The sequence below is a fragment of the Chiloscyllium plagiosum genome, unplaced genomic scaffold (assembly GCF_037043375.1).
Source record: "Chiloscyllium plagiosum isolate Xiang-an unplaced genomic scaffold, Cpla_swu_hap1 HiC_scaffold_42, whole genome shotgun sequence".
In the NCBI taxonomy this organism is placed as follows: domain Eukaryota; kingdom Metazoa; phylum Chordata; class Chondrichthyes; order Orectolobiformes; family Hemiscylliidae; genus Chiloscyllium; species Chiloscyllium plagiosum.
Window position 1 is genome coordinate 55,096,411 of NW_028270180.1, and position 23,199 is coordinate 55,119,609.

The following is a 23,199-nucleotide window of genomic DNA, read 5'->3' on the forward strand; positions in this document are numbered from 1 at the left end:
AGTTATATGTTTGTCCAGGATGGAGTTCGTGGGGTTTGTGGCGATGCCATTTCCTGTTTGTTTTCTGAGGGGTTGATAGATGCTATCTAGATATATATGTCTTTTTTTATGGCGTTGCGGTTGGAGTGCTAGGCCTCAAGGAATTCTTTGGCATGTCTTTGCTTAGCCTGTCCCAGGATAGATGTGTTGTCCCAGTCGAAATGGTGTTTTTGTTTCATCCATGCGAAGGGCTACGAGGGAGAGAGGGTCGTGTCTTTTTGTGGCTAGCTGGTGTTCTGTATCCTGGTAGCTAACTTTCTTCCTGTTTGTCCTAGCAGTGTTTGTGGCAGTCCTTGCATGGAATTTTGTATATGAGGTTGGTTTTGTCCATGGGTTGCACTGGGTCTTTTAAATTTGTTGGTTTTGTTTGAGACTTTTGGTGGGATTCCGAGGGGTCATAGTTGTCTGGCTGCCACGTTTGAGACTTCAGTGATGTATTGAAAGGTCGATAGGGTTTCTGGCTGTGTTAGGTCTACTTGTCGTGGTTTGTTCCTGAGGAATCTGTGGACTGTATTTTTTAAGTATCCGTTCTTCTTGAATACGTTTTATAGGTGCTTCTCCTCTGTTTTCCGAAGTCCGTCTGTGTTGAAATGTGTGGTGTTTCGTTGGAATAGTGTTCTGATACAGCTTCCTTTTTGCGTGTTGGAATAGTTGCTGGTGTAGTTACGTATTTGGTCAGTGTTTGTCGGTTTGCTGTATATGCAGACACACCAGAGAATTCCGAGAGGCCTCACACTCCAATCACAACGCCATAAACAAACACATTGATCGATTTACCATCTGTCAACCCCTCAGAAAACGAATAGGAAATGACATCACCACAAACCCCAGGAACCCCATCCAGGACAAACATATAAATAGAAAGCAGGAGACAACATATTCGCTTCACTTGGAGGTCGCCACTGATGATGTTACCTAGCCAGGTAATGAAACGTCTGGATAACAAACGTACAGCTCAGCGAGCAAACCTACACCCTAAACCTCGACCGGAGCTATAAACGTTCACAAACCTTGGGACTACTAAGCCTCTCAGGGATGCTCAATCTCGGAATTATTTCAATTAGGAAGACTTTGGTAACGGCACTGGCATTCTGTTTTGCCGTAGGAAACGCTTGCACCCATTTTGAAAACATATCAACTATTACCAGACAATACCTTTTTCCTTTGCAGGGTGTTAGTTCGCTTAAATCCAGTTATAAATGTTCAAATTGTTTTTGAGATTTCGGAAATGCTACATAACTCATCTGTATTCCCCTCCCACATTATTGTGGCACAGATAAGACGTCGTTCACAATATTTCTGGAAGTAATGAGTAAATCCCTCAATGTACCACTGTGCTGAAATACTGTCATATCTCCTTTCTTTTGACACATGTTCCTTACCGTGTGTCAGTTTGGCATAGAATTTAATAATGGTCGTGGTAGAAAAGGTTTAGCATTGGGGCCAAACCATACCCCTTACCTCAAACTGCACTCTGCTTTTTCCCACTCAAACGTGTCTTCCAGCCTGGACATCGACTGTGACTCCCGTACGTCTGCTATTTGGGAAAGGATTTTTGTCATTCCCATGTCAAACTGATCATTTACCGGCTGCTGGGCTGCCGTCTTTGCCGCTGAGTCTGCCCTTGCATTTCCTTGAGAAACGGAATCATTATTTTTCGTGTAGGCATCATATTTACACACAGCGATTGATTTAGGCAATACGACCACTTCCAAGAGATCAGAAATCTGATCACGGGTGTGTGATGGGCTTTCCGGTGAAGGTCAAGAAGTCCCTGTATTTCCACAGGATTCCAACATCATGTGCAACTCCGAATCCGTATCTGCTATTGGTTAAATATTCACTGTGTTTCCCTTAGCCAATTTGCATGCCTCAGTCAAGGCGATCAGCTCCGCTGCTTGCGCTGACAGTTGAGAAGCGAGTGATCCCGCTTTGAATACCTCATGGGTAGTTACTAGAGCATGCCCAATAAAATTCTGACCTATCTCCTTGCACCTGAATGCTGTCCCATCCACACAAAAAACGCCATATTTAGATTCTGAATTGGTGAATTCTGCAAGTCTTGTCTAGGCAGCACATTTCATTAATTACAGCGATACAATCATGTGGGTCTCCGTCTCCTTCTCTAGTGAGAGAATTAGCAGCATTAAGGACGTTACATCGTTTTATTGCAATGTTAGGCTTCTCCAATAACACAGTATTGTATCTGAGTCAACGCGCTGCCGACGTATGTACTGTCTTTTGCTCGGAAAGCAGTAAGGATACTGCATGTGTGATCAGTTTGGTTAAGTCGCCATAGCCGATTATATCCCTGGACACTGCAACCACAGCTCACAGGCAATCTGATACGCAATCCTGCCGCTACGAGGTCTAGCTTAGCCGAAAAATAAGATGCCAGCCTGAATTTTCCCCCATGATCCTGCAACAATACAGATGTCATGCAGCCATGTTTCTCATCTGCCGTTTGACAGAAGGCTTGTTTGGATTCGGAATCCCCAGTGTCGGTGTACTTTGAAACGTCTTTTTCAATTCAACTCGGCCGCTGGGATCCATTGCAACGGACCATGGTTCTGCTCCCCTTTTCATGGGCCATGTCACTTCAGGGCGCCTCAAGATTTGTGTAATGTGGGATAAAAGTTCTTCAGTAGGGGCGTATGCCCAAAAAGGATAGCAATTGTTTCTTCATGTGAGGCCTTGGAATTTGCTGAATGACTTGCACTCTGTCTTGACAAATGGCCTTCCCTTGTTCAGATATTAAGTGACTGAAGAACTTCACCTGTTGTTGCATAAATCGAAGCTTTGCGAGACTGACTTTGTGCCCTTCCCTCGTGTAATGCAAGGGAATCCTTCTCACATTGTTCCTCTGTCGGTGCTACTATTCAGCAATCGTCTACAGATTGCAGAAGCGCAGACCCAGGGGTTAAAACAAGAGTCTCCAGTCTCCTGCGTATAGCCTCATTATATATGGTGGGTCACTCACAGTAACATTGACAAAGTCATGTGAACTCATAAGATTTCCCTTTGAATTAAAAAGCGAACCAGAATTGACTATCTGGATGCACCGTCACACTAAAGAATGTATTTGCTAAATCCACAGTATGGAACCATTTACTGTCCGGTGGAAATGGAACTAATACAGTATAGGGTTTGGGAACACTTGATGCGCGCGGGACAACACTGTTATTGACTGCCTGCAGGTCTTGAACAAACCTGCATTCCTCCGGTTCACTTGGAATTTTTGTTGCCTTTTTGATCAGAAAAATGGGAGTTCTCACAAGTGAGTTTACACAGGGGATTATCTTCTAGCCTTTGGGAAGGATTGAAAAACTAGAGTAACTACTTCTATGGCCTCGGGTTTTAACTGGCATTGTGCACTGCAAGGACGATACTCCGACTTCGTGGTTAATCGTATTGGTTCACAACGTCGCATAAGCCGCACATCATGTTTGCCTTTTACCCATAATTCAGTAGGGACCGTTATTAATCTTGGGTCTGAGAAGTTTATCTTAGGGAAACGCCAGGCCAGCCTTCTCGGCTCTTCAGGGCTCGCGGGGGTTACCTCGACTGTTCTATTGCCTGAGTTAGATAAATTAATTTCTTCCTATACGTCCGCACATCTGCATTGAACCACATACCCACATCGTCCCAGAACACTCAGCATTTCGTTCTTTATGCCTTTAGTACCCATGGCCCCAAATCTTGCCAATTGTCACTGGACACCTTCGCCAGTGACACGCGAGGAGCGCAGCCTTCCACATCAAAAATATAGAATTTACTTGCCGTCACAGGTACTTTACATAAGTTCACACTGACTGCACATCTGTCATCCCTTCAATAAAATTCGCACAATAACAACTGACCTGGTTTAACCAATCTCCTGAACCAATACTTCTCTTATGGGTGCTCAGGGCCATCCTGGTGTATGTGTGCTGTGCAGTGCAGCATATTCCCGCAAAAAAAAAAAATCGATGTTGATATGATTAACATGGTTACCTGCTTCCAGGGCGAGTGAATTGCTTTTTGAACTCATTGCTCTCCGGCTTAATCGCCACTCATAGACATACACAAGGGGTCGTGGGTTGTATTTTACAGTTTACACTTGTGAATCTTCCCTTTGAATTACCTGCAAGCCCGTCGGAGTACTGAGCAAATACAACCCCAGTCTCACTATGAGATCCCGAGCCATCAAATGTAAAGGACAGAATTCCGCTAACAAAATTGAGAATTAGAATGTATGCACATTACTGATTTCACACAATATGGGTGCGGTAAAACGCTCTCATATCACGAAGCCTGATGCCTCCATTGAGTTCAGGAACATTCCACTCATCTTTATTGGCGTCAACTCTCTGAACTGTCTTGATTTGAGAAGTGAATGTGCTGGCCATGTATCTACCAAAAAGGTAACTGGTGTACCTTCCACGTATAACATAGAGGTAGGCATCGACATATACGCATCATTGGTTTATTGAATATATTGTCCACACTCCGCAATCTCAATATTCAATATAGAGTTGGGATACATCTCAGTGCCCGTTAGGTTAGTAGAAGTGATGAGCATAAGGGATTCTTCATAGCCAAATATAAAGGAAAGAGGCTTACCTGTACCTTGTGACCTGCCCACCTCAACCTCAGTCGTCCCCTGTCAGTCACTATGCTGTCCAGCCTCCAGGACCGATTGAGGCTGTCTGTGCGGGCACTGTCTCGACTAGTGGTCCATTGCTCCTCAAACAAAGCACGAGCCAGATCTATCTCTGCAAGCACACTTCTGCGATCCCTTCCTCTTTTGCGAACTCCACCTTTGCCTCTCTCTTTTCCCGCAGTTCCTCACTCCAACGGCTGAACGACCATTTGCATCATAATAAGCTGAGGTTTATGTGATTGCTGTTGCATCTTTAATTTCCGGTTATGGTTCTCTTGAGCCAGCAATTTTTCAGCATGTATCACGTATTGTTCTATCTAATTCAGCTTTCCCGTGTCCCCGGTAATACCCGTATATTTTACCTATTTTGTTGTTTCGTACTTCATTCCATTGATGAAGCTGCTCCTCAGGTGTGCCTTATACGGTGTGATCTCTGCCGTCGCTATGTCCTTGGGTGGTATCAGTCCACAATAGACGTCATCGACTTTCGTGAGGCGCTTAAGGTACTGGGACATTGTCTCAACTTCTTTAGGGATTCTTGCTTCAATTGATTGTGGGTACGATATGCTATTGGTGATTCAGAAGACCCTGAGGCGGCGACCGTTGACTTGGATCAGATCCAGTCTTCAGACACTGTACAGCTTCATTAGGTTGTTTTCCGTGTGTGTGTGCATGTGCGTTGGTGTTTGTACGTGTACTTGATCTATCCTTTATTCGAGATTTTCTTTCCCTGAAATCAGGCTCAGCCTTCAACATGTTATAAACACTCCAATTCACAGGTTCTATTTTACCCTTCCGTTTCTCCTTCTCTCTCTCCTCCAACGGTGACCTCAGCATTTGCAACTGCATGTTACTAAAACTTCCTTCCTCCAGAAAACCACATTCCTTGATTTACATTTTTAACTGCTTTACAGAAACTGGGCCATAATTATTTATCATATATTGTATTTTTTCTTGACCATTCCGAGTTGTCTGTCGACCCTCTTTTTGTTCGCTCTTGTTTGAGCCGATTTTCATGGATATTGGAAAAGTGAACATCTCTGTCTGTCTGTCTGTCTGTCTCTCTCTCTCACGATACCATAATCTTCTCTTTGCCAATATAACTTGTTTTTACCTGCCGAGGTCCCCTCTCATTGGTTGCGACCGCCTCATTGCCTTGGTTTTCACAAACCAAGAACCCACGTAACCGGTACAGCTTTGGCGACTCCAACGTGGCACATGGTGGCTTCAAGTCTATACCGACGTTAATCTTGCTGTCTCTTAAACTCTCTCGAGACGGCAATCCTTTCACTTGAGTTTTACTCGAATATTGCGTGAGAGTTCACTGGTCCCGCTTCCTGGTTCATTTATTCTCTTCGAACGAGTCTCCATGTCGGATTACTTTAGCCACAACTCTTACCCCGACCCTATTCGATTCGGAACGCGACTCTGGAGCGATCCACTTATCCCCAGTTCTCTCATGCAAAGGGGCCAATTCAGTGCTCGAGATGGAGTGAAAGACCTTCAAGGCAGTGGCGCGAACACCTCCTGGGAATCTTCAAAATCTTACCCAGTCGCAGGGTCCCAGGCGAGCCCCCAAGTTTACTGCCGTGGGATTTCAATCGATTCGACTCAAATGCTACCAAGAGCAAAGGAAAGTTTACTTTTGAAATTTGCAGAGTGGACCCGACACATTTGCAAGACGCCTCATAAAATGGACGCCTGACGGTTTTCACATATTCCCTTTATACTATATATCGCCTTGCCTTATCACACCTCAAGCCAGGAACCTGGATCAGTCGAGTTCCTTTCCACACATGGAGTTGCTTTTTCTAATTCATGGACTGCACATATAATAGATTATTGGCCTTGAGAGTCAGCTGAAAATTAGGTTGAACTTTACATTTTTTCGGTCTTTTTGCAAAGTTAGGTCCATACTTCTTTGTTTCGAACTGATTTCACAAGAAATGATAATTTTCCATTACAGGGGATCAGGCTGACAGTGACTGAATAAGTGTGATGGAGTGAGGATGATAGTGACACAATGAGGGTGAGGTGTCAGCGTGGTAGTGATGCAGACTATGTGAGTGGATCAGGCCGATATGTACGCAGTTTGGGGGGGTCAGAGTGATTGTGATGCAGTAAGTCTGAGGGATCAGACCGATAGTGACGCAGTAAGTGTGAGGTGGTCAGGGTGATAGTGAAGCACTTCGTGTGAGGGGTCAGTGTGAGAGTGACGCAGTAAGAGTGAGTGGTCAGTTTGATAGTGACACAGTAATTGGAGAGAGATCAGGCTGATAGGGATGCAGTAAGTGTTACTATGTCAGGCTGATCCTGACGCATAACGTGGGAGAGGACAGGGTGATAGTGACGCAGTAAGTGTGCAGGGGTCAGGCAGAGACTGTCGCAGTGAGTGTGAGACAGTCAGGGTGATAGTGAGGGAGTAAGTGTGTGCGTTCAGGCTGGCAGTGACACAGTAAGATGTGAGCATCAGGCTGATAGTGGCCAATAAAAGTGAGGTGTTAGGGGAATAGTGACGCAGTAAGTGTGAGGGGTCAGTCTGATAGTGAAGCAGTAAGTGTGGTGGGGTCAGGCTGATAGTGTCACAGTATGTGTGCGGGGTCAGGCTGATAGTGATGCAGTAAGTGTCCGTGAGTCAGAGTGATCCTAATGCAGGAAATGTGAGGGGACAGGGTGATAGTGACGCAGTGAGTATGAGGGGGTCAGCGTGATGGTGACGGAGTAAGTGTGAGTGTTCAGGCTGATATTGATGCAGTATGTTGAGGGCGTCAGGCTAATACTGGCCAGTAAGTGTTAAGTGACAGGGTGGCAGTGATGCAGGAAATGTGAGGAGTCAGACTGATAGACACGGTGAAATTGTGAGGGGTCAGGCTGATAGTGATGCAGGAAGTGTGCGAGTGTCAGGCTGATAGTGACGCAGTAAGTGTGTTGGGAGCAGAGTGATAGGAACGCAATAAGTGTGAGCGGCTCTGGATGACAGTGACAGGTCAGTATGAGGGGGAGGATGGTAGTGATCCAGTGAGTGTGAGGTGTCAGGATGACAGTGAAACAGACTGTGTGAATGTGTCATTGTGATGGTGACATGGCAAGTGTGATGGGGTCAGGGTGACAGTGACGCAGTGAGTGTGAGATGTCAGTGTGATAGTGACGCAGAACATTTGAGGGGCCAGGCTTATAGTGACGCAGTATGGGCAAGGGGTCAGGGTGACAGTGATGTAAATGCACTCACAGGGCCAGGTTGTCGTAAAGCTGTAAGTGTGAGTGTCTCAGGCTGATAGTGATGAAGTAAATGCGACGGGGTAAGGTGGATAAGGTTGCAGTAAGAGTGCAGGGGTAGTGCTAGAAGTGACGCAGTAAATGTGAGTGTTGAAGCTGATACTGACGCATTAAGTTTAAGGGGATCAGTCTGATCTTGACGAAGTATGTATGACATTGTCAGGATGATAGTTACGCTGTAAGTGTATGGGGGCACAATGATCTTGATGCAGCAAGAGTGGCGAGTCAGGGTGATAGTGACGCAGTAAGCATGAGTGGGTAAGTCTTATAGTGACGCAGTATATGTGAGGGAGTCAGCCTGGAAGTGGCGCAGTATGTGTGAGATGGTCAGGCTGATATTGATGCAGTCTGACCCCTCACACTTACTGTGTCACTATCAGCCTGACTCCATCACATTTATTGTGTCAGTATCAGACTGACGCAGTTGGGGTCAAAATGATAGTGACGCAATAGGTGTAAGCGGCTCAGGATGATAGTGACACAGTGGGTGTGAGATACCAGTGTGATAGTAACGTAGTAAGTGTAAGTGTAAGGCCCTCAGTGTGATAGTGCCACAGCAAGTGTGGGGTGTCAGGGTGTAAATGACGTCGTAAGTGAGAGAGGGGCATTACGATAGTGAAGCAGTAAGTGTGAGGGGGTCAGGCTGATAGTGACACAGTCAATGTGACGGGGCAGTGTTTTAGTGACAAGATAAGTGTGAGGCGTCAGTCTGATACTGACACAATAAATGTGATTGGGTCAGGCTGATAGTGATACAGTAAGTGCGAGGAGTCAGACAGATAGTGACACAATAAGAGTAAGGATTCAGGGTGATAGTAACATGGGAAGTGTGAGGGCGTGACTGAAAGTGACGCAATAAGTGTGTGGTGGTTAGGCTGATGGTGACGCAGTAAAAATAAGGCCGACAAGGTGAAAATGGCAAAGACTGTGTGAGTGGGTCAAGGTGATAGTGACGCAGTAAATGTGAGGAGGTCAGGGTGAAAGTGACGCAGTAAATGAGAGAGGATCAGAGTGAGAGTGACGCAGTAAGTCTGAGGGGTCAGACTGATATTGACGCACTAAGTGTGAAGGGGTCAAGCTGATAGTGACACAGTCAGTGTGAGGGGAGAGAGATTTAGTTACACAGTAAGTGCAAGGCGTCAGACTGAGACTGATACAAAAAGTGTGAGTGGTTCAGAGTGATAGTGACGCAGTCAGTGTGATGGGGCAGAGTTTTAGTAACATGGTAAACGTGAGGCGTCAGTCTGATACTGACGCAAAAAGTGTGATGGAGGCAGGCTGATAGTGACGCAGTAGGTGTTAGGAGTGAGGGTGATATTAACATAGGAATTGCGAGGGCGTAACTGATAGTGACGCAATATTTGTGGGGCTGTCAGGCTGATAGTGACGCAGTAAAAATGAGGATGTCAAGGTGGAACTGGTGCAGTAAGTGTGAGGAAGGCAGATGGACAGTGACGCAGTAAGTGTGAGGGGTTCACGCTGATATTGAGGCATGCAAGTGTGAGGGGCTAGGTTGATAGTGACGCTGTGTGCCGGCGGGTCTGGCTGACAACGACGCAGAGAATGTGAGTGTCTCAGTGTGACAGTGACGCATTACGTGTGAGAGGGTCAGGGTGATAATGACAGAGGAAGTGTGAGGTGGTGAGTTTGATAGTGATGCTGTAATTGTGAGCTTGGTCAGCGTGATAGTGAGGGGCTCAGGTTGATAGCGACACAGCAATTGTGAGGAGGTCAGGGTAGTAGTGACACAAAACGTGTGAGCGGGTCAGGCTAATAGTGATGCAGTGAAGGTGAGAGTGTTGGTGTGCTAGTGACGCAGTAAGTGTGAGCCGCTCAGGATGATAGTGTCACAACATGTGCGAGGTTTCAGGTAGACACCCATGCAGTAAGTGTGACGTGTTCAGGGTGAAAGTGACACAGACACATTGAGGGTGTCAGATTGAAAGTGACACAGGAAATGTGAGGGGACAGGTTGATAGTGACACAGTAAGTGTAAGGGGTCAGGCTGATAATGATATATTAATTGTGATGGAGTCAGGATAATAGTGGTGCAGTGAGTATGAGTTGTCAGGGTGATAGTGACACACACACGGTGTGAGTGGGATAGAGTTATAGTGATGCAGCAAGTATGAGGAGGTTAGAGTGATAGCGTGCAGGGTCTGGCTGAAGGTGACGCAAGAAGAGTGAAAGGTTCAGGGTGATCTGGACGCACTAAGTTTGGGGGCTCAAGGTGATAGTGATGCTGTAAGTATGAGTGGGTCAGTCTGATAGTGACACAGTACATTTGAAGGGATCAGGCTGGGAGTGATGCAGTAAGCGTGAGGGGGTCAGGCTGATATTGATGCACTAAGTGAGAGGGTATCAAGGTGATGGTGACGCATGAAGTGTGACCAGGTTAGAGAAAGAGTGACGCCGTGATTGAGTGGGGTTTGGCTGATAGGGATGCAGTAGGTGCGCATGTGTCAGGGTGTGAGTGATGCAGGAAGTATGAGGGTGCCAGAAGTATAGTGATGCATCAAGTATGAGGGGGTCAGAGTGATTGTGACGCAGTAATTCTGAGGGGATCAGGGAGATACCAACGCAGTAAGCATGAGGGTGTCAGGCTGTTAGTGACGCTGTCAGTGTGAGTGCCTCAGCCTAATAATGATGAAATAAATTTGAGTGAGTAATTCTGCTTGTCAGGTGATAAGTGTGAGTGAGTCAGGCTGGTAGTGATGCTGTACGTGTGAGTGTTGAAGCTCATAGTGAAGCAGAAGGTGTGAGGTGGTCAGTGTGATTGTGAGGCAGTAAATGTGAGAGGGTCAAGATGATAGTGACATAGTTAGTTTGAGGAGGCAGTGTTGTAGTGACACCGTAAGTGTGAGGCGTCAGTCTGATACTTACATAATAAGTGTGATGGAGTCAGGCTGATAGTGACACAGTAAGTGTAAGGAGTCAGGGTGATAGTAACATAGGAAGTGTAAGGGTGTGACTGATAGTGACAAAGTAAGTGCTTGGCAGTCAGGCTGATAGTGACGCAGTCAAAATGAGCGTCTCGAAGTGAAAGTGGCGCAGTAAATGTGAGGGCGCCAGATGGATAGTGATGCAGTAAGTTTGAGGGGTTCACGCTGATATTAAGGCGGTAAGTGTGAGGGGTCAGGTCTATAGTGATGCAGTAAGTGTCGGCGGGTCAGGCTGATAGTGATGCATTCAAAGACCAAATATCCAAGGCTCACTGTAGCGCTGATTAGTGAGACTTCTCAAGGCTAAGACAATAATCAATAGTTCTCATCCTGGCCATAAATCACAATGCTTCATTTTAAAATTCTCCTCTCCTGCTTCTAGATTCACCAATAAGGGAACACAATTTAATTGCTCCACCCAGTTTATCTCTTCAAATATTTTGCAACTCTCAATGAGATTACCTCTCTTGTTTTGAAACTGTTAAAAAAAGGCCGGATTTGCCCAATTAAAATTCAGAGGACTAACGTTCATCCATGATATCAAGGTGAAACACCATTCGTGGTATTCCTCATATGGCATTAGTATCTTTCCTAAATTGAGGATTGTAATTCCTCATACTGTCGTCCAAGTGCGGTCGAACTGAGCCACCATACATTGGAAATAATGCTTCGTTCTCGTGCCCTGAAATCCTTCTGCAGCTTTCACAACAGACTTCTACAACGGCTACTAGACTGCAATGACTTATTAAAAACTTCTCCAAGATGCATTTCTAAACATCTGTACATCAGACTTTCTACTTCAAACCTTCGACAAATAATCTCCACACATCTCCCTCCTGACAAGTATGATAAAGTCAAATCGTTGCTATTTATTAGATCATGAGGGACATGGATAGGTTGACTCGTCACGGTGTTTTCCGGCTGGTGAGGAAGTCAAAATTTAGAAAACATCGGTTTACATTTAGAGGGTAAGGATTTAAAAGGGACGTCAGGGGCAACTTTTTCAGTCGTGTCCAGAATGAGCTGCCAGAGAAATTGTTGTAGACTGGTACAACTGTAACATTTAATGGCATCTGGATGGATATAGAGTAACAAGGTTTTGAGGGATGTGGGCCAAATGTTGGCAAATGGGACCTATTAATTTAGGATAACTGTCCACCATGGTCAAGTTGGAAAGAAGGACCACTTTCCGTGTTGTATTGTTCAAGGACTTGATGACTCTAGAACAACCGCAAAAACTTTGCAAATAATTCCGTCAAGACGATTTCAAGTTCCAAATCTTTGGTTAATCTTCCCCTTTTGCGCTCACAAATTCATTACCTGATGTCAGAACTTACGGATTAGTTGCTGGATCCATTCATGTAAATTGGTTCTGCATTCTTTCTAATTCCGATATTGTTTTTACGAATGTAGCTAGTGTTTATGGACTTAGCATCAATATTTCTAATACCATATTTCGATGAATATTAAAACACAACAGCATATCTAATTTGGCACCAGATGATGAGCAATTGAGTCAAAATCGATCGGACGCAGTGAGACAATGATCCTCTCTTCGTGTGGTGTACATCCGTGACTCTATAATTCTACGAAGAATCATTCCCATAACTTCAGCTGTGTCAGAATCTAGTTTGCAGTGAAAGCCTGTCAATCTGCGAAGGTACCGTTCGTCTGGGCATCTGCAAAGGATTTGGCGAAATCTTTGGGTCTTGACAATTTGTTCTTCCAACAAATGAATTCAGTTATTTTACTATGAAAATTAACAGGCTTGCCGCAGCTGTGATGGCCAAAAGTTTAGGGCGTTGGACTTGAAATCCAATGGGGTCTCCCTGCGCAGGTTCGAATCCTGTTCACAGCGTAGAATCTTTTAAAACTCATTAATTCATTTGCAGAATTTGAATTTCGTGGAGCTTGAGCGTTGCATTCAATCGAAAGTAAATTTTCAACTGTGAAGAATCCGAAGTAATTTCAAGACTGACCCAGTCATCTAATTGAATAAATTATGTGTCGAGACACAAAAAGCCACCAACTTCCAACACGAATCAGTGTCAACACATTTGTCGAACTATCATGAAATTTGGATGTTCGGGGGGGTGGAATTCAGCAAAACAAGAAGCAATGCAATACATTTACCTGCAGGTGATGACATCTTTTTCAGGATCAGTTGAAAGTCAAGCTGAGAAAGTTCAACCTAATTTACAGCTGACTCCCAAGGCCAATAATCTATTATATCAGCAGTCAATGATTTAGAAAAAAGCAATTCCATGTGTGGAAAGGAACTCGACTGATTCAGGTTCCTGGCTTGCGATGTGAAAAGGCAAGGCGATATCAGCAGAGTAGAATTTTCTGGAAATATTAGAAATGGAATGTTAACGGTCTTCTGCTGTCCACATTCGTAAGAAACTGTGCATTAAGAACTGAAATTGAAAATTAACGATGAAAATCAGACTTAGCCCTCTGTTTGTGGTGTAGCATTGTTCAGAACAATTGGTTGTTGTTGAGGCTAAAATTGACCAAAATAATCGATGGGGAACTTATCCACGGCCTTCGTTGGAGCAGTTGGTGTGGAGAGGTCAGCTTGAAGAACCAAATGCCAATTATTCATCATGGCTGTCTGAATTGCTTAGTTAAACATACTCCCAGTTTAATGAAAAAAAGTTTTGCTATCGGAGCTAGATGTTTTCGTGTCAGCATGTTCAGATATGAGAAGACACTCCATGGAGTAGATGTGACTTAAATATTGACTCTTAACGTCAGAGATGTTGACACATTTCTGCACCAGAACAGCACTACCATTGGTATCAAATCAAACTGAACAAAGGACTAGTCACTTCGACATTTCCTGTCTGCAGACTCTGCCAATAGACCGTTCAGGCCCGATGTAGGAATAGGGCGTGGTGACATCTGTTCGCAAGTGGATCACTTCATTCTTGCTCACGATCCGTAAACCGTAATTCATTTTGAACTTCTTAGCCATCAGCATGGTAAGTGGTACATAATGCACAGGTTTGCTTCTCGAAAGAAAGAGCGAAATCTTATTCAATGCAGACGCAAATTCAAGTTGTCCCTGGTCGACCAGAAGACAGATGTCGCGAAACAAAGTGAATACAGAAAACAATCAATGTTTTCTGGGAGTCAAAAAGATGTACTGGAAGAACGGAAACATATATTTGGAACTAAAGTCACATACCACTTCCACAGACTAACGGTGTTCTTGAACCGTTATCTTAATTTGACCTTCATGTCCACCATTGCTGCAAAAATTATGTTAACAACTCAGAACTTTGTGTTCTTTGATATTCTCTCCTTCATGTTTCTCTTGATTTTAAAACTCAAACCGAGCAATAGTAATGCGCCCTACTACATTTGCAAAGATCAGAAGAAGATCAATTTATAAGAGAACAGAAATAAAGCTACGTCTGTCTTTCGAGAGAAAACACAGTTACCATTTCGACTCCAAAAAGTCTTCTTCAGAAGTCTGCGCAATGAACTCGAAATAGTAGACCGAAAATGAAAAAAAGATGCCAAAATGCCGCGAATACACCACCCGAAAGTGCCTCAAGTCCTACTCGAATATGCCGGATTACTACTATCAACATCAGGGGAGAACGGAACAAAGCTCATTCTGCAGTTGTCAACCTGTTATGACGTAGTTTGCAAAGTCAGAAATCTGATTCGGTAAAAAGCGGGATGAGAGCGGGATATAGGAAGTCTGAAAAAAGCAAGTGCGTGCTTTGCTTTGAAGAAGGTTGGCAGTGATGAAAATGGAAATTAACTACAGTAAGGGGTCTGAATTAATACTCAGAATCGTTGCAACACACAGGGATGCAATTCTTTTTGCTAGGTTTCTGTTCTGCCATTTTATAATCACGACTGCTGTCGGGTTTGGTTTCCATTCCAGGCTTAGGTGACAGCCTGATGGAAGTTTGCACATTCGCCCAATTTCTGTTTGGTTGCTCTGGTTTGCTGCCACATTCTAAACATTTGCAGGTTATTTGGAATCGCCATTGAACGCACACGGTTACAGAGACAGTGATGTCTCTGTAATAGGAGTGTCTGGATAGGACGTACTTCAGAGGATTTTTGTGAACTTAAAGAGACAGAGTGGGGTTAGTCTACTGTTTCCTGGGTGAGCTACATGGACAGAGAGTGGTCAGGGTCTTCTTCCCTGAGGGAGATACGTTGACAGAGTTGGGTTAGTTGCTCTTACCTGTTTCAGTCACGCAGATACAGTAGGGTCAGTCTGCCTTTCCCTGGGCGAATTTCTTTCACAGAGTGGTGACAGTCTGCTCTTCCCTGCCTGAGTGAAATAGAAAGAGCGGGGTCAGTATTATCTTCCCTCGATAATTTATGTTGACAGTCTGGCTCCCGTCTGCTGTTCCCTGGCGAGTTACATTGGTAGAGTGGGGTTAGTGTTCATTCATTGGGTGAGTGCCATAGACGGAATGGGATCAGTCTGCTCTTCCCTGAGGGAATTACATTTATAGAGTGGGGTCAGACTGCTCTTCAGAGAATGACTTATATTGACAGTGTGGAATCAGCCTGCTGAGTTACACTGAGATTGTGGGGTCAGTCTGTCCTTCCCTGGGTGAGTAACACTGACTGAGTGGCGTCAGTTTGCTCTTCCCTCAGTGAGTTACATTGACAGAGTGGCGTCAGGAGTGGCGTCTTTGAGGAGTTGACAAAAGTAACTCGTCCCCTACATCTTTGGGATAATTAGGGATGGGCAGTGAATCTTATCTCATTGAAAGACAACTGTGTCCCAGAAATGCATTTCTAATAATTGCATGTACTAATTCGACACTGCAAGCGGACGGGAATAACTTGAGGAGAGGTGCAGGGTAGAATAATTAAAGTCAAATGCACTGATGCCGAGGAGACATGACACAAGATGTGAATGTGGAGCTAATGGTGCAAGGCTCAGTGTCAGTGCTATTGGTTCAGCATTTATTTCTCACTGTTCGCAATGACTCACACACCACTGCTGTCAATTCACAACAATGAGCCTGTTCATCTTGGTTTGAACATCCCTGCGTGTGTATTAACGTGGTTAATGCGACGCGAGAGGAGATGAGCACATCCTCTTTATTCTGTCAGTATAAACAGATGAAAATATCGATTGGATGCCAATGCAAAAGGATACTGTCTTTTTCTGTGCCTTTTCAGTAGGGCATGCTCAGCATTGAAATGTCTGCTTTTGCACAAGCAAAGTTTGATTGCCATTCATACTGAGCAACGCTAATACAGAAAACGCGTTTTCGAATTCCTGTGATCAAGTGGTTCAGGCATTGCACATATGGACGACAAATCTGGCTTTTAACGTGGCGCCGTGGCTTAGCTGGTGAGAGCACCTCCCATCACACTGGTGCCTGCTCATTGTATTGAAAGCTCGTTATTTCTCGCAAGGATTGTGTTGCTGATCGAGAAACTCAGTGTCCTGTTTGAATTGCTATATATTCTGATTTCGAGTTCCGGCATCATTTTCCAGGTTTAAATCCAGTAGTGTATGTTGCTCTTTTTAACTACTATTTTAACCTGGAGATTCTTCTCGCAGTTCCACAAGCACTTCTGCTTCTCATCCTCGTATTCTCATTCCTTCATTCCCAGTTTTGTGGAAATTAAGTGGTGAGGCAGGAGACACTGCAGCATTCCCGGGGAATGTTGTGGTAATGGCACTGACACCACGACATGATCACCCTCAGTCTCTGCTGTCACCATTCATTTGTTGTACACCAACAGTAAATGCATCCTTGTTCTTCTTCAGCTATCATGTAGTTACTTTCTTTTCCTGTTGGATAAGGAATTCAACTTTAACTTCGAAAGGGTCTTTAGATTTTGAGGAAGAAATGTCTCCTTGCCTCAGGTCGAAGTGACAGACGCATTATCCAGAGAATATGAGACTACTTCGACCGACTCCAGCCAGGCGTCAGAAAGCCTCTCAGCAGTTCGAATCTCAAACTGTCTCTGAATGTCACACTTTTCAAGAGCAGAAATGGGAAATGAGGGATATGGACAGCCAGAGAGTCGGAGAATGTGAAAAAGGCCTAGGAGGATACAGAGACAAATATAAAAAAAACGAAGACACATATTGAGGCAGACACTGAAAGAAACAATTCTCCATTCGGCGTGACTGCTAAATAACAGAAAGCAAAAGGAAATGTAGCCATTAAAACATAGCCTTCCACCAGCTCAGGAAAATGAAAATAGCATGACAGCTGATTAAGTCCTTTTAAGATTGTAAATTCGAGGTTTGTAAGCTCAAGAGTGATTTTGATAAATATCCTGATTCGATAGGTAAGATTATCATTTTCCCAACAGTATAATCTAGAAATCTATAACTAACCTGTTTCCTGTCCATCTGAAAAAAAATCTGTTTCTCTCCACAGATGTTGCCAGGTGTAGCGGGTTTCTCTGTCAATTCTCGTTTTTAGTTCAGCTTTCCAAAACCTGCATCTTTTTGATTTTTTATAACCTGGCACAAAACCAAGCATTACCAGGATCGGACCAGTGGTCAGAAATACTGGTACCACGATATGCTTGCACAATAAAACATTCATTCCCTGTCCGAAAATAGAACTAATGCCATAGCAGTTCTAGTTCCAAATCCTAACTACGACATTACACTGAATGAAGACAGACGCTCTTGCACTTATTCTCAATGAAATGGCTTTTCCCTTTCATTTCTTATCAGTTTCACTGCAGATTGTTTTCTACTCGTCTTCAAGTTTTGCAGTATGGAAAATCCCATTTGGCCCATGGTGCAGTCTGGTTTAAAGACATTCGTCTATTCCATTCCCTGTTTCCAGCTTTGGTCCATAACCTTATGTGTTCTGATGTTTCTAGTGCAAATGGCAGTGAGGTTCTCGCTTTGATCTTAGATGACACAACAATGGGATTGAAGTTTGACATAGTCACACTGTGTTATTACCCACGTCGTGTCTCCCACAGAAAGAGACACACAGACACATTCCCCGAGAGTGGCAGAGTTCTCAGGATTTGACCAGCTCCTTGTGCTTCAATTCAGCGGTCCGCTCCAACATGCAAGTTCAACCGCCAAAAGGCAGCTTTTGGTTAAACCAAAGCCAGTTCTGCAGACAATGAGAGACGTTGCTCTGAGCTAGAATTTGAAGTGGACGAAAGAAACTGTAAATTCGAAAACACAAACCCTTCCGTTCCTGACAGACAACAGGAATGGACTAGCACGCTGCATCCTTGCGATTTTAAATGCGAACCGACAATCCCCAAACTCGACGTCAGGCATGTTACCAATTCCGTCACTGACCCAAAAACCAGGTTTGGCTGTGACAGTTTGTCTATAGGTAATGTAAACGTCCACATCAGGGAAGCAGCATTCACAAGGTGAAAAATCAGCAAACATAATCACCGTCACTGTTTCACTTGGAATTCCTCACTCTGTGAACCATTTCCTTTCACTGTACTTTCATATTTGAAGTTTTTTACATTCCAGTGCCTGAACTAATTCAGCGAGAAACCACTGGTCATTTCGAGCCCGTCACCCGGAATGAGGCGAGTTGAACGATGCCTTTCTTGATGCCAAAACATCAGCGCAGCTCAAAACGAGCTCGTGTTTGCATCAGTCTTCACTTAACTTGCTGCAGTATATCTGCTGAACAACATCAGATTATCACAGCATTGCCTTCTTCACATTGAAACCAAGGATGATAATATGAACCGACTTGGAAACTTGGAGAGAGAAACACTGCTGACAAAGACAATTATGACGTGAAGAGCAGGCACGAGAGTTTGTACAGGTCCCAGAGGCTGCTGCAGTATCAATGGACATCCCTGCAGACGAGTCTGATTTTGCATTGCCAGGAACAGGCTTTCGTTCCCAGTTAGGAGATGTAGATTTAATTCTCTTCTTGTGAATTATCCGAATGAAAACTAAATCCTGGCTGCACCCAGAACACACACACGGATCCTGCCAGAACAATTCAGTGATCGATCAGCATCTGTCTGGAAGGACAATGGCAGCAAATACAAGCGAAAGCTATCACAGCAATTACCCCTCCAAGGTTCTCGCGTTTCCCAGTTGAAAATATTTCGCTGTTCCTTCAATGTCAATGCGTCTAAACCCTTGCCTCATGGCATTATGCCTGTACCCCGCAACTGAGGACATCCAGGGTTATGCGGAGTAACTCATAATCTCAATCTCTCGAGTAATTAGGGATTGACGGTGCATCCCATCACATTGAGCAATGACTTTATCCCAGTAATACGTTTCCTAAAGCTGCAGTTTCTAAGGGAACACTTGCAAGCTGTCGGGAATAAGTTGAGAAGTGGAACGGACGAGAGGAAAATGTGAAAGGCAATGATGACTGGGAGGCATGAGACAGCAAGTGAGTGAGGAGCTGGTGTTGCAACGTTCAATGTCAGTGTCAGTATTTACTGACCACTATTCACTCTGACTCAAACACCACTCCTTAACAATTCACCGCAATGAGCCCATTCCGCTTAGTGTGAGTTTACCTTTGCTGATATTAACGCGGTTAAAGGTGCCCAAGAGGATGGATGGATCCGCGTTATTCTGTCAGTTTAAACAGTCTAAGTTATCAGTTTACAACAAAAGTAATAAGAGATTGCCTCTTCCTGTGCATTTTCAGTGGAGAATATCCAGCTTTGAACTCTTTTGCATAACCAGAGGCTGTTTTAAATTTACACCGAGTATCTGTGAAACACACAAAAATGAGTCCGAGTTCCTGTGTTCGAATAGTCAAGTAAATGCACGCATAGTTTTGAATCGTTGAGCTTGGGCAGTCCCTCAGCCTTAGTTAATGAAAGTTCCTGTGAAAAAACAGCCAAATATGGGATCAAATCCTGACATCTCAATGTTTATAGGTTTTTCATGAAAAACAGAGTTCCCGACTTCACCTGTGGTTCTGGTTGTGGTGGGAATTCAAATCAATGACTGGATCGAGGTTATAGTTTAAAGACAGCTCCTTCGACATCTCTGCTGCGCTGCCACACAAACCCCGCAACCAAGTTTTTCATGATTAGTGTTTCAGCATCGCCTTACTTCAGGCACTTACCCACACACACTTGCAATGGCCAACTTGGCGTAAGTTCGATAATATTTATGAGGATGTTGCAAGGCTTACAGTGTTTGGATTGTAGCGTAAAGCTGAATAGGATGTGAAAATTTTCCATGGAGCTTGAGGGCTGAGGGATGGGCTTATAGAGGTTTATATCAATATGAAGGAGACGGTAGACTAAATGGTCAATGAATATTTCTTCCCATGGCAGGCAAGTTCAAAGCAAGGGAACACTGTTTTAAGGGGAGAGTGGTAAAATTTAAAAGGGATCTGAAGGACATTGTTTTTTTCACACAGAAAGGTTTGCGAGTTTGGAATGAATTGTCAGATTTACTGGTGGAGTCTGGTATACTCTCAACATTTCAAATGCATATGGATCTGTATACAGACAGGAAAGTTGAAAAAGAATAAACGTGAAAATTTGGCAAATAGAACGTTTGTTTACGGGCTCAGCCACTATGAGATGCTGCTGTGGCGAACACCAGTTTGAATAGGCACTCATCACTTGGTCAGTGCGTTGGGCTAGTTTTCTGTAAGATGGTTAGATTAGATTCCCTACAGTATGGAAACCGGCCCTTCAGCGCAACTAGGCCACACCGACCCTCCAAAGAGTAACCCACCCAGACCAATTTCCCTCGAACTAATGCACTGATCATTATGGGAAAATTAGCATGTAAAATTCACCAGCCCTGCACATCTTTGGAGTGTGGGAAGAAACCCACGCAGGCGCAGGGAGAATGTGCAAACTACGCACAGGAATCAAACGTGGAACACTGATGCTGTGAGGCAGCAGGGCTAACCACGGAGCCACGGTGCCGCCCTAAAAGGGGATGGAGAACGCAGCTAGCAACCCCGCAATCTCTCGCATGCAAAGCGAGTACTCTCCCATTTGAGATAACTCCCACAGGCTGCTTCGGTTAAAACCAGCAACGAATCATTTTTTTCTGGTCTTAGGCTGCCAATGACCATTCTTCTTGACACATTCCCAACTTCTCAGTGGGAGATTTTGGCTGCAGAAATACCTCACAATTCATGTTGCTCACGCAGCTCTCCAGCGAAACCAAACACCTGACAACTCATGAACAGAAGCAGAACTGACAAAGAGAACCTATTTTCAGACACACGGGCTCATGAATGCTGTCTGTCAGGCAGAGCGAGTCGTCTGGGTCATGGGCTGCTCACACAAATTGCAGCGAGGCAATTCCAAATGGTGCTTTCAACGTACTGGCGCCTTTGTGCACCAATACTTCCAGGAAAGTGCTCAAGTAACATGAATCAGAACTGACTAAGAATGAACCATGAAAAGTGAAGATTACCAGTTACAGTCTCGATTAGATGAGGTTAACAATTGGGCTGATGTCTCCACCGGATCGAGAGGACCAATCACCAGCCTCTCTCATCAGGACAGAAATTAAGGAAATTAGGGAAAAGTAACCAAGTTTCACATCGCAATTTCCCTCCTTTTCGCAGCAACAACAGAAAACTGCGAGCAGATTCAATGTAGAACCTAATTTCCCATAAACAGGGAAATACATATCTCCATTCACTTTCAGAGAAACGGTGAAAAATGCAAATTGTCTGGAATATGAAAGATTGGCGCAGCCTGTTTTTGAGTTGCATATTATGCTGGGGTGGCCTTTCGAGCTGGAGGGGAACGTGACAACTACAGCAGATGGGGAAAACATGGGCACTGACATGTTGGTTGTTTTCTGCTGTGCCACATCACAGCCAGATTAGAAGAAATGACTGCTTTTTTTTCTGTTCAACCTTAACAAAACTCATCCCTGCAAAACGTTGCCAGCTTAATCCATCAGCACACGTGGCCGCGCAGGGATGCAAACACAAGACTTCTTAAGAAGTGGAATCTGAAATCAGAGTCTCGGGTTGCTCAGCCACGCGAGCACACAGGCCAAAACCGGAAACCTAAGAGCATGTACCTGATGATACCCTGCAGCATACTCACAGCAACTTCACCAGTTCTGCAGAATAAGCGGTAGGAAGGAATTGCTCTATCTGAGCGGTCGTGCTTGTTGTTCTCATCAGCAAATCTGGCTTTGAATTTGCTAGCCCATACCTTCTACCATGCTGAAACGGAATGCAATTCCGATTAGTCGCTGTGTGAAACTTTGTTCATTTTCTCTCCTCAGATAAAGTGATCACTGGAGATGATGAATTCTGCTCCTGCCAGAAACGCCGACTCTCCTGCATCTCGGATGAACTGAAAAACTGGTTTAGTACTGGAATCCGAGAATGGCAGAACACGTAGCAAGTATTCGAAACCCAGAGCCAATAAGAGTTCCAACTTTCCTGTTCTTTCTCCATAATAGTGCATTATCCAGCAGAGCCATGAGCAACTGCTACCTGGCTGCAAGCTGAGTTGCAAACCTATGTGGGAATCAAGGACATGCGACTCACTTATTGTCGGTAAATCAAACAGTTCTCACTTTGAGGTGTACAAAAATTAGTTTCTATACATATTCAGGGAAGGTCAAAGACGATCTGAGGTGTCAAAGAGGTGGTCACTGTTCGTGATTGCTTTGTTCGAGTTGTGGAAAGGTTTCCCGCTTTAGTCGCATTCACGTTTCTTGTTGATGACTGAATCAGACAGAACGTTTTTCACCGGAGCTGCACTTGACTTGCATTCCTCTCCCTCGCTGTCATACTTTCCTGGAACTCTGTGAGAACAAGAAAACAAAATACATACTGCGTCATTCGGCAGCCTGTCTGTGATTTCCTCATTTTCAGTTACAACATGGCTTAGACTTCAGGCCACACGGTAATATTAGTAACATTATGAGAACAAGAGTCGATAGTTCATCTGTGCCTGTAAATCTTTTCATTCCTGTTGTTGACTGAATGAACTGTATCCATGTCGGCTGCTTCTAAACTCGAATATGTGAACTGCTCCAAACTATGATTGAGGATTTCTGGTTTTGGTTGACGCACGTTGAGAAACGCCAGACAGCGTTCAAATGAAGCTTTCAGAACACATTTTCGGATGCATTTGACAGAGACGAACATCATGAATCCAGTGTTCGCTGTGACAGAAGGAAAGGAATGTCCTCCTTGTTACTGATCCAGGCCACCTTCGCATGTCGAGCAAATGTGGTACTGTTGTTACAGAAATGACCAGTGCCCGGTAACTGTGTCCTTAAAGAGGACATGATTGAAAAAAATAAAGAATACGATGTTGAAATATCCAGGAAATATTGGCTGAAAAGGCGCAGACAATTTTCCCTGCAGCGCC

At 44.4% G+C, this 23,199-nt stretch overlaps 1 non-coding gene across 1 annotated transcript; it reads left to right on the top strand.

The window, feature by feature from the left end:
- The first annotated feature begins 12,675 nt into the window (after nucleotides 1-12,675).
- trnas-uga (transfer RNA serine (anticodon UGA)) lies at nucleotides 12,676-12,757 on the top strand. The gene has a single exon. It is a non-coding gene; the product is annotated as a tRNA-Ser (tRNA).
- The last annotated feature ends 10,442 nt before the right edge of the window (nucleotides 12,758-23,199 follow it).